Source organism: Sminthopsis crassicaudata, chromosome 3 (genome assembly GCF_048593235.1).
Source record: "Sminthopsis crassicaudata isolate SCR6 chromosome 3, ASM4859323v1, whole genome shotgun sequence".
Lineage (NCBI taxonomy): Eukaryota > Metazoa > Chordata > Mammalia > Dasyuromorphia > Dasyuridae > Sminthopsis > Sminthopsis crassicaudata.
In genome coordinates, this window is record NC_133619.1 from 412,504,842 (window position 1) to 412,524,785 (window position 19,944).

Here is a 19,944-nt window from a genome sequence, read left to right on the forward strand (position 1 = left end):
TAACTCCAATGCTATATAAAGTATTTGAAAAAATAGGGATTGAAGGAGTCCTACCAAATTCCTTTTATGACACAGACATGGTACTGATACCTAAACCAGGCAGATCAAAAACTGAGAAAGAAAACTATAGACCAATTTCCTTAATGAACATTGATGCTAAAATCTTAAATAAGATATTAGCAAAAAGACTTCAGAAAATCATCCCCAGGATAATACACTATGATCAAGTAGGATTTATACCAGGCATGCAGGGCTAGTTTAATATTAGGAAAACTATTAGTATAATTGACCATCTTAATAATCAAATTAATAAAAACCATATGATCATCTCAATAGATGCAGAAAAAACATTTGATAAAATCCAACATCCATTGCTACTAAAAACTCTTCAGAGTATAGAAATAAATGGACTATTCCTTAAAATAATAATGAGCATATACTTAAAACCTTCAGTAAACATCAACCTTTCCCTGTAAGATCAGTAGTGAAACAAGGTTGTGCACTATCACCATTACTATTCAATATAGTACAAGAAACGCTAGCCTTGGCAATAAGAGCCAAGAAAGAGGTTCAAGGAATTAGAGTAGGAAATGAGGAAATCAAACTATCACTCTTTGCAGATGACATGATGGTATACTTAGAGAACCCCAAAGACTCTACTAACAAGCTATTAGAAATAATTCAGAATTTTAGCAAAGTTGCAGGATACAAAATAAATCCACATAAATCCTCAGCATTTTTATACATTACCAACACAATCCAACAGCAAGAGATACAAAGAGAAATCCATTCAAAATAACTGTTGATAGTATAAAATATTTGGGAATATATTTACGAAAAGAAAGTCAGTAATTATATGACCAAAACTACAAAACACTTGCCACAAAAATAAAGTCAGATTTAAATAATTGTAAAGACTTTAACTGCTCTTGGATAGGCCTAGCGAATATAAACAAGATGACAATACTCCCTAAACTAATCTATTTATTTAGTGCTATACCAATCAGACTCCCAAGAAACTATTTTAATAACCTAGAAAAAATAACAACAAAATTCATATGGAAGAATAACAGGTCGAGAATTTCAAGGGAAATAATGAATAAAAAAGTCAGATGAAGGTGGTCTAGCTGTACCTGATCTAGAACTATATTATAAAGCAACAGTCACCAAAACCATTTGGTATTAGCTAAGAAATAGACTAGTTGATCAGTGGCATAGGTTAGGTTCACAGGGCAAGATAGTGAATAAAAATAGCAATCTAGTGTTTGACAAAACCAAAGATTCCAACATTTGTCATAAGAATTCATTATTTGACAAAAACTGCTGGGAAAACTGGAAATTAGTATGGCAGAAACTAGGCATGGACCCACATTTAACACCACATACTTAAATAAGATCAAAATGGGTCCAAGATTTAGGCATAAAGAACGAAATCATAAATAAGTTAGAGGAACATAGGATAGTTTACCTCTCAGACTTGTGGAGGAGGGAGGAATTTGTGTCCAAAGGAGAACTAGAGATTATTATTGATCACAAAATAGAAAATTTGATTACATCAAATTAAAAACTTTTGCACAAACAAATCTAATTCAAACAAGATTAGAAGGGAAGTAACAAATTGGGAAAACATTTTTACAAGTAAAGGTTCTGATAAAGGCCTCACCTCCTAACTATACAGAGAATTGACTTTAATTTATAAGAAATCAAGCCATTCTCCAATTGATAAATGGTCAAAGGATATGAATAGACAATTTTCAGATGATGAAATTGAAACTATATCCACTCATATGAAAGAGTGTTCCAAATCACTATTGATCAGAGAAATGTAAATTAAGACAACTCTGAAATACCACTACACACCTGTCAGATTGGCTAAGATAGCAGGAACAAATAATGATGAATTTTGGAGGGGATGTAGAAAAACTGGGACACTGATGCATTGTTGCTGGAGTTGTAAAAAAACCCACCATTCTAGAGAGCAATCTGGAATTATGCCCAAAAAGTCATCAAACTGTGCATACCCTTTCACCCAACAGTGCTACTACTAGGCTTATATTCCAAGGAAATACTAAAGAAGGGAAAGAGACCTCTATATGCCAAAATGTTTGTGGAAGCTCTTTTTGTAGTGGTAGAAACTGGAAAATGAATGGGTGTCCATCAATAGGAGAATGGTTGGGTAAATTATGGTATATGAATGTTATGGAATATTATTGTTCTGTAAGAAATGACCATCAAGATGAATCACAGAGAGGCTTGCAGAGACTTACATCAACTGATGCTGAGTGCAATAAGCAGAACTAGGAGATCATTATACACTTCAACAATGATACTGTAGTTGGATGTATTCTGATGGAAGTGGATATCTTCAACATAGAAAAGAGCTAACCCAATTCTAAATGGTCAATGATGGACAGAATCAGTTACACCCAGAAAAGGAACACTGGGAAATGAGTGTAAACTGTGAGCATTTTTTTGTTTTTCTTCCCAGATTATTTTTACCTTGTGAATACAATTCTTTCTTTGCAACAACAACAACAAAATTCGGTTCTGCACATATATATTGTACCTAGGATATACTATAAGATATTTTATTTGTATGGGAATGACTGCCATCTAGGGGAGGGGTGGAGGGAAGGAGGGGAAAAATTCGGAACAGAAGAGAGTACAAAGGATAATGTTGTAAAAAATTACCTATACATATGTACTGTCAAAAAAAAAAGTTATTATTATAAAATTAATTTAAAAAAAGAAAAGAAAAGAAACTGCTGAGAGGATTCTGAGAAGATAACAGAGTGGGATCCCAAAATTCCAATTTTTCTTGATGTTCGCCTTATACAAAACAAAATTGAATCTTGGCAAAAATATAGATTAGTGAAAAAAAGCATATAATCCTGAAACAACCAAGGAAAACTTTATTGGAGACCTCAGGACCAATGTTTAATCAAAGAAAAGTTTAGATCCTCAAAGTAGCTCTTCTAAAACAGGAAGTAAGTAGGCCTGGGGCTAGTTGAGTTTGGAGGTAGCATTATCCTGAATTAGAGGAACTTTTTACCTCCTGGAGAGTTTGGGAAATTAGGGGTTTGAGACCAGGGAAATTGAAGGACCTTGGCTGATTAGGAATGCCAGACTAATTTCTAGGAGTTTGAGAAAATGCTCTAAAACAATACTGCTTAGAGAAATGCAAATCAAGCCAACTCTGAAGTAACTTCATATCTCTCAGATTTGCTAAGATGACTTAGTAAAGATCATGATAAATGTTGGAAAGAACAAAACTTAGATACTAATGCATTTTGATGGAATTATGAACTAAACCAACAATTCTGGAAAATAATTTGGAACTATTTCCACAAGAATATAAAACTGTACATACATTTTGCTACAGCAGACTCACTATTGACTCAGCATTCCAAAGAGACACAAAAGTGTGGAAATGACCCACTGTGCAAAATGTTTATAACAGCTCTTTTTTTTTTTTTTTTTCTTGTGGCAAGGAAATGCCCATCAGTTTGGATATGGCTGAATATACTTTATGAATATATGGTATACAAATGTGATGAAAATTGCATTTTTCTATAAGAAATGCTCTATAAGTTATATAAGAATGGTGAACAGGCTTATTTCCATTCTGTCAAATATATTTTTAAAGGATTTCCCATTTCACTAAGTCTATTTTGTAATGAATTTTCTTCAGATAATTTCTGTGTCCTTTTCCAAACCTTCTTGTCAAGTTCTCATTTCCTTTCCCCATTTTTCTTCTAGCTCTCTTTTAAGATCTTTTTAAATTTTTTTCTTAGGAGAGCCTTGTGTAATGGGGGACCAATTTATCTCATTTTTAGGGCTTCACCTGGAAATCATATACTTTTAGTATCTTCAGGGTTTGCAATCTGCTTTTCTCTTTTATCATAAAAACTATCTATGATCAGAGTTCTTTTTTGTTTGTTTGTTTGTTTTTTACTCAAAAAAAAAAAAAAAAAAGAAAAAAGAAAAAAGTTGAGTACTGCTTTTAGGGCAAGGGAGATTGTCCAAGCTTTATATACAGTTGACAGTGGTTTCACTGGGTCAGTGCTGGCTGTGCTGGGTCAGTGCTTACTGACTTCTAATGCTGGGTGGACATAGACAGTTGTTATGAAATTCTGGCATTTCAGGGTTCCCTATTTATCTTTTGTGTTTGTATTGGCTATTTTATAACTTCTCTGCTGATCTACTGGCTTGCAATCAGGGCAGAGTAGTCAACACTGCTGTTGATTCCTCTACATAGATCTCCAGCATATGGAGCCCACACTACCCAGAGTCTGTGTGCTGCCTGCACTGATGATCGTGCTCAGCCTGCTTGCTCTTGGACCACCTCTTTCTGGCTTTTTGACTTGTTGAAAAGAGCCATGTTCATCAGAATTGATCCTTGCATAATTTTGTAATTGCTATGTACAATGTTCTCTTCATTCTACTTCATTTAGTATCAATTCATGTAAATCTCTTTTTCAGAAATCATCCTGCTGGTCATTTATTACAAAAATAATAATATTCCATAACATTCATATACCATAACTTATTCAGTCATTATCCAACTGATGGGCATATAGACAGTTTCCAATCCCTTTCCACCTTATGAAAAGGCCACTACAGACAATTTTTAAGATGAAGTTAAAACCATTTCTAATCATATGGAAAGATGATCCAAATTATTATTGATCAAATAAATGCAAATTAAAATAACTGAGATATTGCTACACACTTTGCAGATTGGCTAAGATGACTGGAAAAGGTAATGATGAATTTTGGAGGGGAGATGGGAAATGTGGGATGTTAATATATTATTGGTGTAGTTATGAATTTTTTCAACCATTCTGGAGAGCAATCAAACTATGCATACCCTTTGAGGCAAAAGTGCATCTGTTGGGCTTATGTCCCAAAGAGATCATAAAGGCGGGAGAGGGACCCACATGTACAAAAATATTTGTGGCAACTCTTTATGTTGTGGAAATAAACTGGAAACTGAGTGAATGTGCATCAGTTGGAAAAGGCTGAGTAAGTTAGGGTAGATGAATATTATTGAATGTTATTATTCTATAAGAAATGATCAGCAGGATGATTTCAGATAAGTCTGAGAGACTTACATGAACTGATGGTAAGTGAAATGAGCAGAACCAGGATTTCATTGTTCATGGCAACTGCAAGATTATATGATGATCAATTCTGATGCATATGGTTCTTTTCGGTAAAGAGATAACTCAGGCCAGTTGCAATGATTTTATAATGAAGAAAGCCATCTGCACCCAGAGAGAGGAACGTGGGAACTGAATGATTCACAACACCATATTTTCAATTTTTGTTGTTGTTTGCTTGCATTTTGTTTTCTTTCTCATTTTTTTCCTTTTTTGATGTGATTTTTCTTATGCACCATGATATTTATGGAAATATATGTAGAACTGCACATGTTTGACATATCACTTGTCCTCTAGGGGAGAGGGTTAGGGTAAGAGAGGGAAAAATTAGGAACACAAGGTTTTACAAAGGTGAATTGTAAAGGGCTGAAACTCTTGAGTTGTTGAAACACTGAGGTTGGACAACTGAGCACTTGGGGCCACCAATTGGACAATACTCTATGGGAATGTTCTTGGAAAATGGCCATTCCTACTATCCTGTGCTGGCCCAATCGTTTGGTATATACAGAGAATTGTAGCAAGGACTAGGGAGTGGAGTAAGACTATCCAGAGTCACTTCTTGGCGGGAAACAAAGAGGTGAGGTCGCAGAGATCCTATGTGGCCAGTCCCTTCACTTCTACTGCTAAAGACCAAGAATAAAGACCCTTCTGATTCCTCAACATATTAAAGAATTAATTATGTTAAATTAATCAAAGATAGACGTTCTTCTTGAAACAAGGGAAAACTTCTTGGGAATTTCCAATACCCTTTAATCCCAATACTCAATATTTCCTAATTGAACTTATAAAAACGAATAATATAGCATAGACATACTGGCTCTTAAGTCAGAAGACCTGAGTTCAATGTTACCTTTAGCACTTGCTCTTCATACTATTGACAAGCATCTTAACTTTAATGGCTTTCAGTTTTTATGCCGAACTGTCTGGGCACACTATTATAGGCTGCCAGGGCCTATACATACCGTCTATGGGACATACCCAGATTAATTTTGAAGATGACCGGACCTGAAGGTGCAAACAATCTGTATTCAGTCATCCTCTCAGTGGGGGTAGCAGGAAGTAAGAGAGAGAATTTGGCTCTATCTATTTATACTTCTTCTCTTTCTGGATTACCTTGTGCCCACTCAGCACTGTCATAGGTGGAACCAGAGGAAGTAGGCCCGGAGAATTGACTTGCACCCAAGTTGGAGAGCTAGCAAGAGGACACACCCCTCACCATCTCAAGGAACTTATCAGCAGTTCCTTCAACTCCTGCAACTCATGCCTCAGAAGCCAAGCTCCTTTTTACTATTTGTATTTTTGAAAAATGGAACACATGATTTTTCACCTTTTTTTTCTTAAATTTATGGACTATTTTATCTATTCTTGTGGGGATACTTTGATTATGAGATATATTCCCTGAATATCTGAATCTTGATTTCTTAAAAAAAATAATTTCTAGTACTTTTAACAAAATTATATATATATATATATATTTTTTTTTTTTGGGGGGGGTCTTCAACTGAGCACCATATCTATTCTAGGCAAACAATGTCAGCCTTTGCTGTGTTGTGGACACTTTTGGCAGTCTGGTTAAGCCCATAAGCCTATTCTCAGAATATTTTTAAAAAATTTTTATCATCTTTTTATTTACAAAACATATGATGGGTATTTTTTTTTCAACATTGATCCTTGCAGAACCTTCTGTTCCAAATTTTCCCCTCTTCCTCCCCTATATATAGTCTAATACATGTTAAATATGTTAAATTATATGTTAAATTCAATATATGTATACATATCTCTACAGTTACCTTGTTGCACAATAAAAATCAGGTCTAGAAAGAAAAAATAACCTGAGAAGGAAAACAAAAATTCAAGTAAACAATAGTAGAAAGAGTGAAAATGCTATATTGTGGTCCACACACAGTTCCCATAGTTCTCTCTCTAGGTGTAGATATCTCTCTTCATTACTGGACAATTGAAACTGATATGAATCATCTCATTGTTGAAGAGAGCCACATCCATCAGAATTAATCATCATATGGTCTTGTTGTTACTATGTATGATGATCTCCTGGTTTTGCTCATTTTACTTAAGATCACTGCATTTAAGTCTCTCCAGGCCTCTCTGAAATCATCCTGTTCATCATTTCTTACAGAACAATAATATACAATAACATTCATAAACCATAATTTATTCAGCTATTCTCCAATTGATGGACATCCATTCAGTTTTTAGTTTCTGGCCACTACAAAAAGGGCTGCTACAAACATTGTTGCACATGAGGTCCCTTTCCCTCCTTTAAGATCTCTTTGGGATATAAGCCCAGTAGTAACACTGCTGAATCAAAGTGTATGCACAGTTTGAAACTTTTTGAGTATAGTTCCAAATTTCTCTCCAGAATGTTTGGATTCATTCACAGTTCCAGCAACAATGCATCAATGTCCCAGTTTTCCCATATCCCCTTCAACATTCATTATTTTCTTTTCCTGTCATCTTAGCCAATCTGACAGGTGTCTAGTAGTATCTCAGAGTTGTCTTAACACAATTATATTTTTCTTATCTTTCTGTACTTATGAAGAATAGGAACATAAGCTAGGTATCATAATACAAAGCATTATGCATTTGCTTATATTAATAAAGGTGGATTTTTAATCACCTAAAGATAATTGGAAGTTTTCTTTATCTTCATTAAAACTATAAGCAGTGGAGCATTACTAGGTATTTTCTTTAGGACACGGATTTAGGGGTTCATTTCCCTTACATGTAGGGGTACTTCGTTTCTATAATGTTCAGAAACTGGTTCATGCCTAGAAGAAATCTTATCTTAAATAGTCATCAACTAAACAATCCAACAGTTTCTTCATTGAGTCCTCTATATCCTCTGAACCCATGAATTAAGTCATAATGGTGCCACACTCCACCCTGAGCCAATTTCCCTACAGAAAGTAAAGTCAGACTGCTTGTAGGAGTTTCTAGATTCTTATTGAAGAATAGGCTGCCTGATTTCCCATACAGTAGTTCTCACTCACTCTGCCCAATTGCTACCCTTTCCTTATTTCCTTTCCAATATATGAGACTATCCTCTACCTCACCATTACCTGCCACTATGTGAAATAATTTTCAATTATCAGATCGAGGCTTTACTGTCAAATACTGTTGCCTCAAGAGTATTATCTTTATTAAGGGTATCCATAAATTCTAAGTAATTTTGATTAGGTATGCGATCCAGTGTGTGGAATTCAAATCAGAGTTGGAGAATATCTGAGTTGAAATCCTTTCTCAAACATTTTCTAGCTGTGTGACTCAGGGAAAATCAATTAAGCTCTCTGGGCTTTAGTTGTCTCATTTGTAAATGGGATAAATAGTGGCACCAAGATCACAAGATTGTTGTTGAAATTCAAAAATATAATAAATAAATAAAAAGCTTATAAACGTTTAAGTGCTATATAAATGTTAGCAATTAGCAAGTGATTATTCTTCAAAGTTTTGTAGAGAGCATCATAAGCAGTAGTTACAAATATATTTTCCCTTCTGATCCAATGAGCTAGATAAAAGTTTACACATGGGCTGAATAATAAAGAAGATGAAGGGATGACATTTTCTCCTTCAGAAATGAAGATCATGTTAGTCAACAGACAGTAGAAATTTACTTATTGCTTAAATTAGTATAATCGAATACTTTTCCTTTTACAATTTCTTATTGCTTGGTATGTATGACTTAAAGTATTATACTATATATGATAGGATTTTTTTTCACTGTTCCTCACCCATGTGAATATATATACTCAAGTTTTATCTTAAGAGCAAAAGGCGGAAAAAATAGCAGAGCTCACATCATAAAGTAAAACCCAAGGTGTTTGATGTGAAGTCAAAGACTGTTCAGATATATAATTCATCCCATCTGCTCTCCCACTACATTGCCAGCTGTAGGATGTTAAAACTAGAAGAGGGGGAAAAAGTAACATTGACACTTTTTAGATCTGTGTTGACAAGCATTAACTTCTACTTTCTCTCCATATTAACATATCCTGGAAATTATCACTCAGGTTATTTGCTTCCCTAGTGATATCTCTGGCTATGACAAGTACAATAGGAAGCTATGTTTTGTTTGCCTTGCCTTTATGTCCAGTGGGGAATGTTACCATAGCCTGTATTTACAATCTGAGGCTACTGCCATCCATTTAAAAACATCTTTTATGTTGAATTTCCAAACCTTTAAGCAGAGTCATGGGTAGAATCCAAGAGAGAAAAGGCACAGGTGACTTGTGCCAGAAACATTTCTCTGCAGTAATTTCAAGAGGGAATGAAAAAGTAATTTACCTAATTGGAAACATATAGGGAATTAGGGTAGGCAAAATTTAATTACTATAATTGGAAAATGGCCCAAACTCCAGGGTTAATACTTCTGTATAACAAAGAATGCCATGGTATCTTTAATCACTCTGAGTAGTCAATAGATCTGGAAATATAACTCATTTTGGATTAATACTGAAACATGCTTTAAAAGTGTCTTTACAGGGGAAAGGATTCAATGAACTTGTTCAAAGAAAGTTGTAGATTCTTTTGTGTAAGAAAAAAAAAATTAGCATCTCATAGCTTGAAAATCTTGGGAAGTTCATTATTTTAAAATGGATCTGAAATAGGCCAATATCGTGTTCATGTGTTTGCCTTTATAGAAGTCAATACCTTGATTTACTTAACAAAATTTCAGGAAAGGACTATTTTTTAATTAAAAAAAAATGAAACAAAACAACTCCTCCAGATTGAAAAAATGAATGAAATAATATATACCTTCTTTGTGATTTACTATATTTAAAATTCTAAATACTACACTCCTTTCACAGGCACATAGACACACACAAAGTCAACTCTCCATACTATATGAAATTTCACTAAGTCTTAAAGTCCCTCGGATGACTCAATAGTTTTAGCCTGTAGCCTTTTGTTTCCACTATTTCCTGTATTGGCTTGTTTAATACCTTTATTCCAGAGAAGATATTCCATTTCTGATTGGCATAGCACAGATGGCTCTGTCTGCCACATATACACATTTATAAATGCTACATTATTAAATACTATGCTGAAGTTTGTATGACTTATTAAAAGGGCTGATGAAGCTGATCCAAAGTGGATGTGATTTCTGTGATAGGCTGAAATTTTGTAATCCTTTGAAAAATTAGACATAAACATTTTATACATTCCTGGTTAAGCTACAGTTGTATTTCATGATGCTAAAGTCATTTTGCCCTTTCTCCTTCAATGAAATTTCCTCTTCAATTCATTGTTCAACAATGTATTATTTTAGGTGATACCTCAGTTTACTAAGTTTATGATCTTTGAATAAAGGAAAGAAGGTTGGTTGATTATTCAAGGCAAATGAGTCTTTGACAGAATCTTAGTCAAAATTTTAGTAACAAGTATTTAGTCAGTCTAGCTTTTATAAATAAATGCACACAAAAATAAATGAAAAAATAAATTTAGTAAAGTCCATGTGCTAAATAAACTCCAAGTCTCCCTTAAAATTTTCTGCTTCATAAATCATTTCTTTCAGGATTGTCTCTACTTGTCACTTATGTGAATATCACTGCACATTTAACACACAGTTAATATGTTTATCAGACAATTTCCAAACTCCTCAAGTTGGCATTTAAGGGATTTAATTGACCCCAATATAATAGAATATTTTCTCCTAAACTCACTCTCTTCCAAGCTTTCATATTTCTAGTAAATTTATCACAATTCTTCTAGTCACCAAAGTTAGCAAACTTACCATTATCATCCATATTTCTTTACCCTCACTTTCATATAAAAGCAGTTGCTATTTTGTTCATTCTATTTACTCAGTATTTTTTCGTCTGTCCTCTTCTCTCCCTTTGCATAGCTATCAACTACAGTTTATGCTGCTCTCCCCTTTCAATTTGTTTATCAAAAAAACTCTCTTATTTAGTCTCCTAACTCTTCTATAAAGACATCAGCAATCAATTCCACATAGAATTGTTGAAACAATTTCCCTAAAGCACAAGTTTAAGCTAAGCACTCTTATACCCAAGAATATTTGATAGCCTTATGTTGCTTTTAAGTTAAAATGTAAACTACTTATTTTGTCATATAAAGCTTTTTACAGTTTTAGATCACTCTAGGAATACTTTTTCGGCTTAATGGAAAGAAAGGGACAAGGAATAGCATACAATGAATAAAGTCAGGAGCAGTAGGCAGGACTAGGAGTCAGTGAAATTTGAGTTCAAATCTCTTGTCTGCCTCAATTTTTTTAACTACATAATAGATATTATAGTAACATTAGTTCACAAGGTTTTTGTGATCATCGACTGACATAATACTAATAAAGATATTAGCACAGTATATGGCACATGTAAACTGATTAAGAAATGCTTTTCTCCCCTTTTTAATTAGACTTTTTCTCATATTTAGAATAAAAGAATCAAACTCTTTTTCCTCCACCTCTTAGAATCTCTAATTTGTATAATAATCAGAAATAATCTCTTAGATTATTGCACTCTTTTCTCCAAATTATCCTGTATATACTTATTTATTGATTATTATATCCTCCAAGTGGAATATTAGCCCAGAAGGCTATCCCTCTTCAATTCTGACTCTTAGTACCTTTGGTTTCATCTTAAGTCCAAGATTCTAAACAACTTTTCTTGGCTCTCCCTTACCATAATTACAACTTTTTTTTCCTCTCTGCCATTACCTTATATCTAGGCTGTATATTATATCAAGTATATGTCTCCCTTATTAGAATATAATCTGTCTTTAAGGGCAAGGGTTTTATACCTTCCTTTGTAACCAGGAACATGGTAAGCACTTAAAATGCTTTTTACTGACTGAATGACTGTGATTTTAAAGATAGAATAGACTTGTTACATCTGGCCTAGAAAAGGAAAAATAGACATAAGTACATGAGTCATAGTTGAAAAGAAATTGAATTTGATTTCAACGTAAGGAATTTTTGTTATTCAATCACTTTAATCATATCTGGCTTTTCATTATTCCATATATGGCTTTCTTTGCAAAGACAGTGAAGTTTGATATTTCTTGCTCTATCTCATTTTACAGATGAGGAAACTGAGGGTTAAGTGACTTGCCCAGGGTTCCACAACTAGTGTCTGAGGCAGAATTTGAACTCAGATTGCCCTGATTCCAGGTCAGTACTCTATTAACTTGTTACCTGACTGGCCCATAAAGAAATATTCTGTGATAATCGCAGCTGACCAGGGATGGAATGAGATCTCTCAGAAAATAATCATATTTGAAAGTTTTTAAATGAATCCTGAATTAAGTTCTGTCAAGGATATCGAAGGAAAGCTTCTTGTTCACTTATGGGTTGGCCTACATGGGTTCTTACTTCTCATCTCTAATTTTGGATGAAGCCAAACTACCTTTCTATATTTCAATGTTATGAACAAAATGCAGATATTTTTCTGTCTGCTTATAATGTTGTTATAAACCTCTCTATAACAGTACCACAAAAACAAAAGTAAACACTTACCTATCACTCCCCAATAAGCCAATATTTTTTTAAATTTTTTCTTGATTATTCTATGTTTAATGTTAGAATCATATCACTCTTTTAATGCAATTTATCCATATTTGTAAAACTAACCGACTAAAAACATCACAAATGATGTCTCCTACAGTGAGTTTTCTCAGCAATTATACATAAGAGATGAGGCTGTTTGGAATGGCAATATTAAGACAAAGCTCTACTCATAAGTCACTCAAAGATATTAGACTTAGCACCTATACAAGGTCAATTTCTACTTTAGAGGTAGTTTCAGGAAGACTATTGTGTCTTTTGTCATTGCTTCACAATCAGAATTGGTCTTGGATCAAGAACCTTTATCATAATATTTTGTGTAACCAGAAAAATAGTAGATAACTTGCTAATTTATACATAGAAAAGGAAATAAAAAGAAAAAAAAGAGATGTCTTTATATATTCAACCAACCATTCACTAATTCATTTATAACAAAGTTATGACACATGAAGGATCCAAACTAAAGTCGAATTTCAGGTGCTGGGAACTCTGACAGAGAAAAATGACACAATCCTTGCACCCAAGGAAATTTCAGATTAATCAGTATTTTAGGCCATTCAATAAATAACATTGCATTGAAAGAACAATATGTTTTTTTGGTAGTGTTGGAAGTTGGGCACAAGTGCAGAGAGAACAACAATAGCAACAACAATACCATACCATATGCCTGTTATGGAAAGAAAAGTAGGAAGCTCTTAGGAATGTAATTTATGCATATGCTGCAGTTATCTAAGGATCTAATCTTTGTTCAATCATTAACTCTCCAACATGAGAAAATCAGTAAATAAACTTGATTAATAATAATAATTATGAGATTTTTCTCAAGATCAAATCAATACTCTTCTATTCTTCCTTTCCACCACCAGCAATCTGAAATTCTTAGTAAATGTACAAAGGGAAATGGGATATTTTGTAAAGTGGGATAAAGGTTACTTCAATATGACAAATTGTTTTTTATTATTATCTTAAAACAAGTAGAGTAGAGGTTGAAAGATATATTAGTGATTAGATCCATGACTGTAGCAAAGAGGAATTGATTTGGGACTTATTTAAAGAAAATCTTTCCTTAAATATGAGATGTCTTAAAGTAGAATGAACTACTTCAATTGATAGTTGACTGCCTATATCTTTAGGTTTTCACTAAATACTCCCCAATACACCTTGTTGTGAAACTTAGAGGATTTCTTTAAAAGAATGTTATAATAGGGATTTTTAATGTGCTCAATATTGGATTCAATTGCTTCTGAGGACACTTCCAACTTTGAGATTCTATTATTTTTGAATGACTAAATGAAGGACCAAGTGCCCTTTAATGAATTTTTGGCTAATAAGTTCCTCTCTGATTTATCTACATGAGAATAATTTGTCTAGTTCATGAAACATTATAAAGACTTAGAATAGGCTATTAGCAGTGGACAAGGAAGGAAAGAATAACAAGCATTTGCCATTAAAATAGAGTACATAGAATCTGGTAATCAATTGGATGTTGGGAATAAGGTAAGGAAAATGTCAAAGATGAGTTACAAGTTTTAAGGCAGTGAGTTTAGGAGATAGGAACAGGAAAAATTGAAAGGAGCAAGTATACATAAGATGCTAGGTTCAGGGTAGTAGATAAGTTGGCAAGGCTACCTGATACAGACCTCCAACAGGTGATTGGAGATTACTAGTTGAAAATTGAAACAAGTGAATTACTTTGTTCCTTAAAATTTCCCACTGAAAATGAAGAACTCCTTTTTTCAATGGGGGTTAAAAATGATTACTTAGATTTCCACTATGCAGCGTTAATGGACTGTGTGACATGTACAAGAACAAATAGTTTTATAAAGGCTCCTAAATTCATGTCACCTACAAGAGTATTGATTAACTGATCACTTGTTTGAAAGCTGAGCTGAAATCAAGCTGCAGATTTAAAGATATCTGTTACAAAATTGACATGCCTAAAGTGTATTGAAAAGGAGAGAAGAGAGGAGGAGGGAGAATATTGTTGAGAAGAGGGAATAGTGTGACTAATTCTAGTATTTTCTGATTTTTTATGCCCTAAGGAAAAACATAAAGAAAACAAATTGGGAAAGAAACTGCTTAATCAATAATTTAAAACAAAAGAGAATTAAGTTAAGGATATTAGCAGACTCCTTTTCACCTAAATCAAAAACCAATTATTTACGATTTCTTGGCACTTTATTAATTTGAAACAAATTCAGCAAAAAAAAAAAATGTATCACGTACTTACTATGAACAAAAAACTATATGAAATAAAGGAAATGCAAGAACAAAAACAGGGAGGAAAGAAGAAATATATATATATATATATATATATATATATATATATTTTCAGTGATTCTAAAGTTATATTGACAAGAAGAAAGTGAGCTTCACAACTTTCCACACTTCATATCTTTAACTTTGCTTCTCTAATTTCATTACATTTAGATGTTCTCCACTACCACCACTTGAAGATAGATTAAATATATTTTGTATCTCTCTGTCTCTCTGTGTTTCTCTCTGTGTCTGTCTTGTCTGTCTGTTTCTTCCTGTCTTCCTTTTGCTTTCTTTTACTCTCTCTCTCTATAGGAACAGATAGATTTATCTATTTCTATATAAGAATCTATATTTACATATTTACCTACATAAACATAAAGAGAGAAAATGAATGTAGTTAGGACAGTAGATATTCTCATAAAATAAAACAACAAAAAAGGGGGGCACCTAGGTGGTGCAATGGATAAAGCACCAACTTTGAATTCAGGAGGACCCGAGTTCAAATCTGATCTCAGACACTTAACACCGTAGCTGTGTGACCCTGGGCAAGTCACTTAACCCCAGCCTCAAGGGAAAAAAAAATGCAGCAGCAAAAAGAAATGAAGATAAAGTATCTGAGAAAATGATAAGTTTCCTCCTACCCCCAAAATTGTACTGCTATACCAAGGATCAAAGGGGATTATCAGTCTCATTTTCCTGGAGGTGGAGAGATAAAAATAATTTTATCTTATTTTTTATTTTATGAATAATTTTTAAAATAGTCTAGTTTAGTGGAAAAGGAGTGGACTTGGAGTCAGGATGTCCTGGATTCACAATTCCACCTCAAATACATATATGTTATGTGACCCTGGAAAAGTCACTTATACTCTGCTTCAGTTTCCTCATCTTTAAATTAATATTGGATTTAATGACCTCCAATATTCCTTCCAATCTTTTGTTCACTTTTCTGTTTTCCTTCTATTATATCTTAGTTTCTTTATCAAAAATTAACTACTTCAATTGAAAGATGAGAGCTTAACTTAGTAGTAAATGGAGGACAGCAATGATCACTACATGAATGTTTCATACTTTGTCTCCTCCTTTATACCTGGAAAAATCTTTACTAATTCAGTTAGTAAATGAATGACCCCAATATCAACCCAGATATACCCTATATGCTAAGAATTGTATTTAAAAATACAAATAATTCTTTTTTTTCCATTTTATATTTAATGGAGAAAAGTATTGAATACAATTTGCTAGAAAGGACCTTACAATTTAATGAGGGAAGATAATACATTAAAGAAAGTTTAAAAACGGTGAGGAGAATAAGACACCAAAAGTTATCTCACAAGAGCTACTTTTTTTTTTTTCAGAAGAGACCAGGCAGAACAACAGATACAAAGTGAAATCCCCTATATGCAATAACTGGTCTCTCCAAAAGATGGACTTGCAGGAACCAGGAAAGGAGGGAGATAAAGTTTGGTACTCCATTCTTCAGCATCTAATTGGAGGGGAGAGGAAAGTATGAGAAGTGTATCAAGGTCATAGCTTGAGTTAGGAATAGTGATGAGTTTAGAAAAGTTTAAACCTTATTCTAGGAAAGACATTTTTTTCCATGGAGTTGAAATCAGGCAGGCATGAGTAAGGAACTGTTATTTATGGATATGGGGTGATCTAGAACCTCTTTTCAATTTAATATCTAGTGAATATTGTCTTGTTTTCAAATCAGAGAACTTAATTAGGTGGTGTTCAAATTGAATTACAAATGAAAGTAAATGACTATCTGGATACCACTAAGAGTCTGTCTGAGTAAAAAAATGGTATCTAAGAAAATCCATTTTTTTTCTTTTATAAAGCAATGAAAAATTTTATTACATTTGTCACAATATTGTCTTATCTCATTACTGATTGTTCCATCACAATGTCTAAAAAATAGTAGAGTCCTTACCAGAAGTGACTAGGCCTGAGTTGAGCTGTGGAAATGCTCTGTGAAGAACCCGGCTGTGCGGATTAGTGATTACCCTAGATCTAGAGACTCAGCAATGAAAGTGTCACTACCCCAAGCCAAAGCCTGCTGTGGGACTATGGGTATTAGCAGTTGCCCAGTGAATAGTCCGGCAAGGCACAGGAAGTGGCTCTGCCCAGAGAAGTATAGTCCTGCTGAAGAAGTTCTATTGCCCCAGGCCAAGCTCCCACTGTGTAGATTAGAGTCTGTCCTGGGCTGTGCCCCCGTGCTGTGCAGATTTGTAACTGACCCAGACCATGCTGCAGAATGAAGTTGCAGAGATATATTGTGGTCTGTGCTGAGTCACTTCCAGTTTTGGGTGGGTATTGCCAGATCTTGTTAGGTTCTGGCATTTTTAGAGTACCCTCTACCTTTGGCTTTAATTTCTATGCTGGTCTACTGCTTTGTAATTAAGGCACATCAGTCAACCTATGGCAGAGTCATCTCCAGCCAAAGAGACCACTCATGCCCCTGGTCAGCTCCAATCTCCCTGCTTGCTCTGATCTGCTCCAGCCACTCAAGGCAAACCTTTTCTGGCCATCTTCCAGATTATTATAGGCTAGTTGGTTGTACCTCTAATCTTCATGAATTTTACCAATCAAGCACTATTTTTGAGGCTGAATTTAATAATTGGTTGTGAGGGTATGAGAGGAGCTTAGAAAGTCATATGTGCCTTCTCTGCCATCTTGGTTCCACTCCCCTTGTATTTGTTTTTGAAGGCAATAGCATGCCTCTGAAGCTTGAGTAAAAGCATTATATGATTAGATCTTCTAATAGAAGATTTATTTAAACCATTATTTATATCTTTCCTTCCTTTGTTGAAGATAATCAAATATTCATTGGAATGGAAAATATTTTCATTATCTGATCTTTCAACTCTTTTTATATTCTTTATTTTTGGAAAAAAAACATGCATATTGTATCTTTTTGTATGGATACATATTCATTGACAGTGAGGTTAATTGTTATGAACCTAAATATTTATTTGTATTTTATATAAAATAACTCCCATTTGGCAATACCAAGATGTAGATAAACCAGTTACCAATTCATAATCCTAAAATGATGATATTTTCAAGTTACATATTATTTTTGTAACATAAAATGACAGAGTTGATTATAATGATGCATGGAATTATGAAAAAAAAATTTGTTATTAGACAACTTGAATTCAAAACTTGTTTCTTTTTCTGATGGTCTGTGTTTCCATGTATAATCACAAAAACTCTTTGAGCCTCATTCTTCCCTTGTGCTAAATAAGAAAGTTGAATTAAGCTAAGATCACATACATTTTTATATGTTATTACCTTGTGGCATTAAGAGACCCTATCTGTTTATGTTTGAGATGCTGGTGCAAAGCAATAATAGTGACAATCTTAAAATATGTTATGAGAACACAGACAAAACAACTACAGTAAAATCGATTCAAATATGGTTTTGTCATTTCAAACTTGATAAGTTAGAGTATAGTGAACACAACTTTAGCAAAGTTGCTGGGTACAAAATAAGTTCACATAAATCCTCAGCATTTTTATACATCACTTGCAACAGCAAAAGATACAAAGAGAAATTCCATTCCAAACAAATGTTGAGATCATAAAATATTTGGGAATCCATCTACCAAAGAAAAGTCAGGAATTATATGAACAAAATTACAAGGCACTTGCCACAAAAATAAAGTCAGATTTAAATAATTGTGGATAGGCCAAGTGAATATAATAAAGATGACAATACTCCCCAAACTAATCTATTTATTTAGTGCTATACCAATCAAACTCCCAAGAAACTATTTTAGTGATCTAGAGAAAATAACAAGAAAGTTCATATGGAAGAACAAAAGGTCGAGAATTTCAAGGGAATTAATGAAAAAAAAAAGTCAGATGAAGGTGGTCTAGGTATACCTTATCGAAAGTTATATTATATAGCAGCAGTCACCAAAACCATTTGGTATTGGCTAAGAAACAAACTGGTTGATCAGTAGAACAGATTAGGTACAAAGGACAAAAAAGGGTATAACTATAGCAATCTAGTGTTTGATAAACCCAAATATACCAACATTAGGGATAAAAATTCATTATTTGGAAAAAACTGTTGGGAAAACTGGAAATTAGTATGGCAGAAACTGGATATGGATCCACATTTAACACCATATACCAAGATAAGATGAAAATGGGTCCATGATTTAGGCATAAAGAATGAGATCATAAATAGATTAGAGGAACAGAAAATAGTCTACCTCTCAGACCTGTGGAGGAGGAAGGAATTTATAACTAGAAAAGAACTAGAGATCATTATTGATCACAAAATAGAAGATTTTGATTACATCAAACTAAAAAGTTTCTGTACAAACAATACTAATGCAAACAAGATTAGAAGGGAAGTAACAAATTGGGAAAATATTTTTTACAGTTAAAGGTTCTGATAAAGGTCTCATTTGCAAAATATATAGAGAATTGATCCTAATTTATAAGAAACCAAACCATTCTCCAGTTGATAAATGGTCAAAGGATATGAACAGACAATTCTCAGATGATGAAATTGAAACTATATCCACTCATATGAAAGAGTGTTCCAAATCACTACTGATCAGAGAAATGCAAATTAAGACAACTGTGAGATATCACTACACACTTGTCAGATTGGCTAAGATGACAGAAACAAATAATGATGAATGTTGGAGGGGATGTGGGAAAACTGGTACACTGATACATTGTTGGTGGAATTGTGAAAGAATCCAGCCATTCTGGAGAGCAATTTGGAACTATGCCTAAAAAACGTTATCAAACTGTGCATATCCTTTGATCCAGCAGTACTACCACTGGGCTTATATCCCAAAAAGATACTAAAGAGGGGAAAGGGACCTGTGTGTGCCAAAATGTTTGTAGCAGCTCTTTTCATAGTGGCTAGAAACTGGAAGATGAATGTATGTCCATCAATTGGAGAATGGTGGGGTAAATTATGATATATGAAGGTTATGGAATATTTTTGCTCTGTAA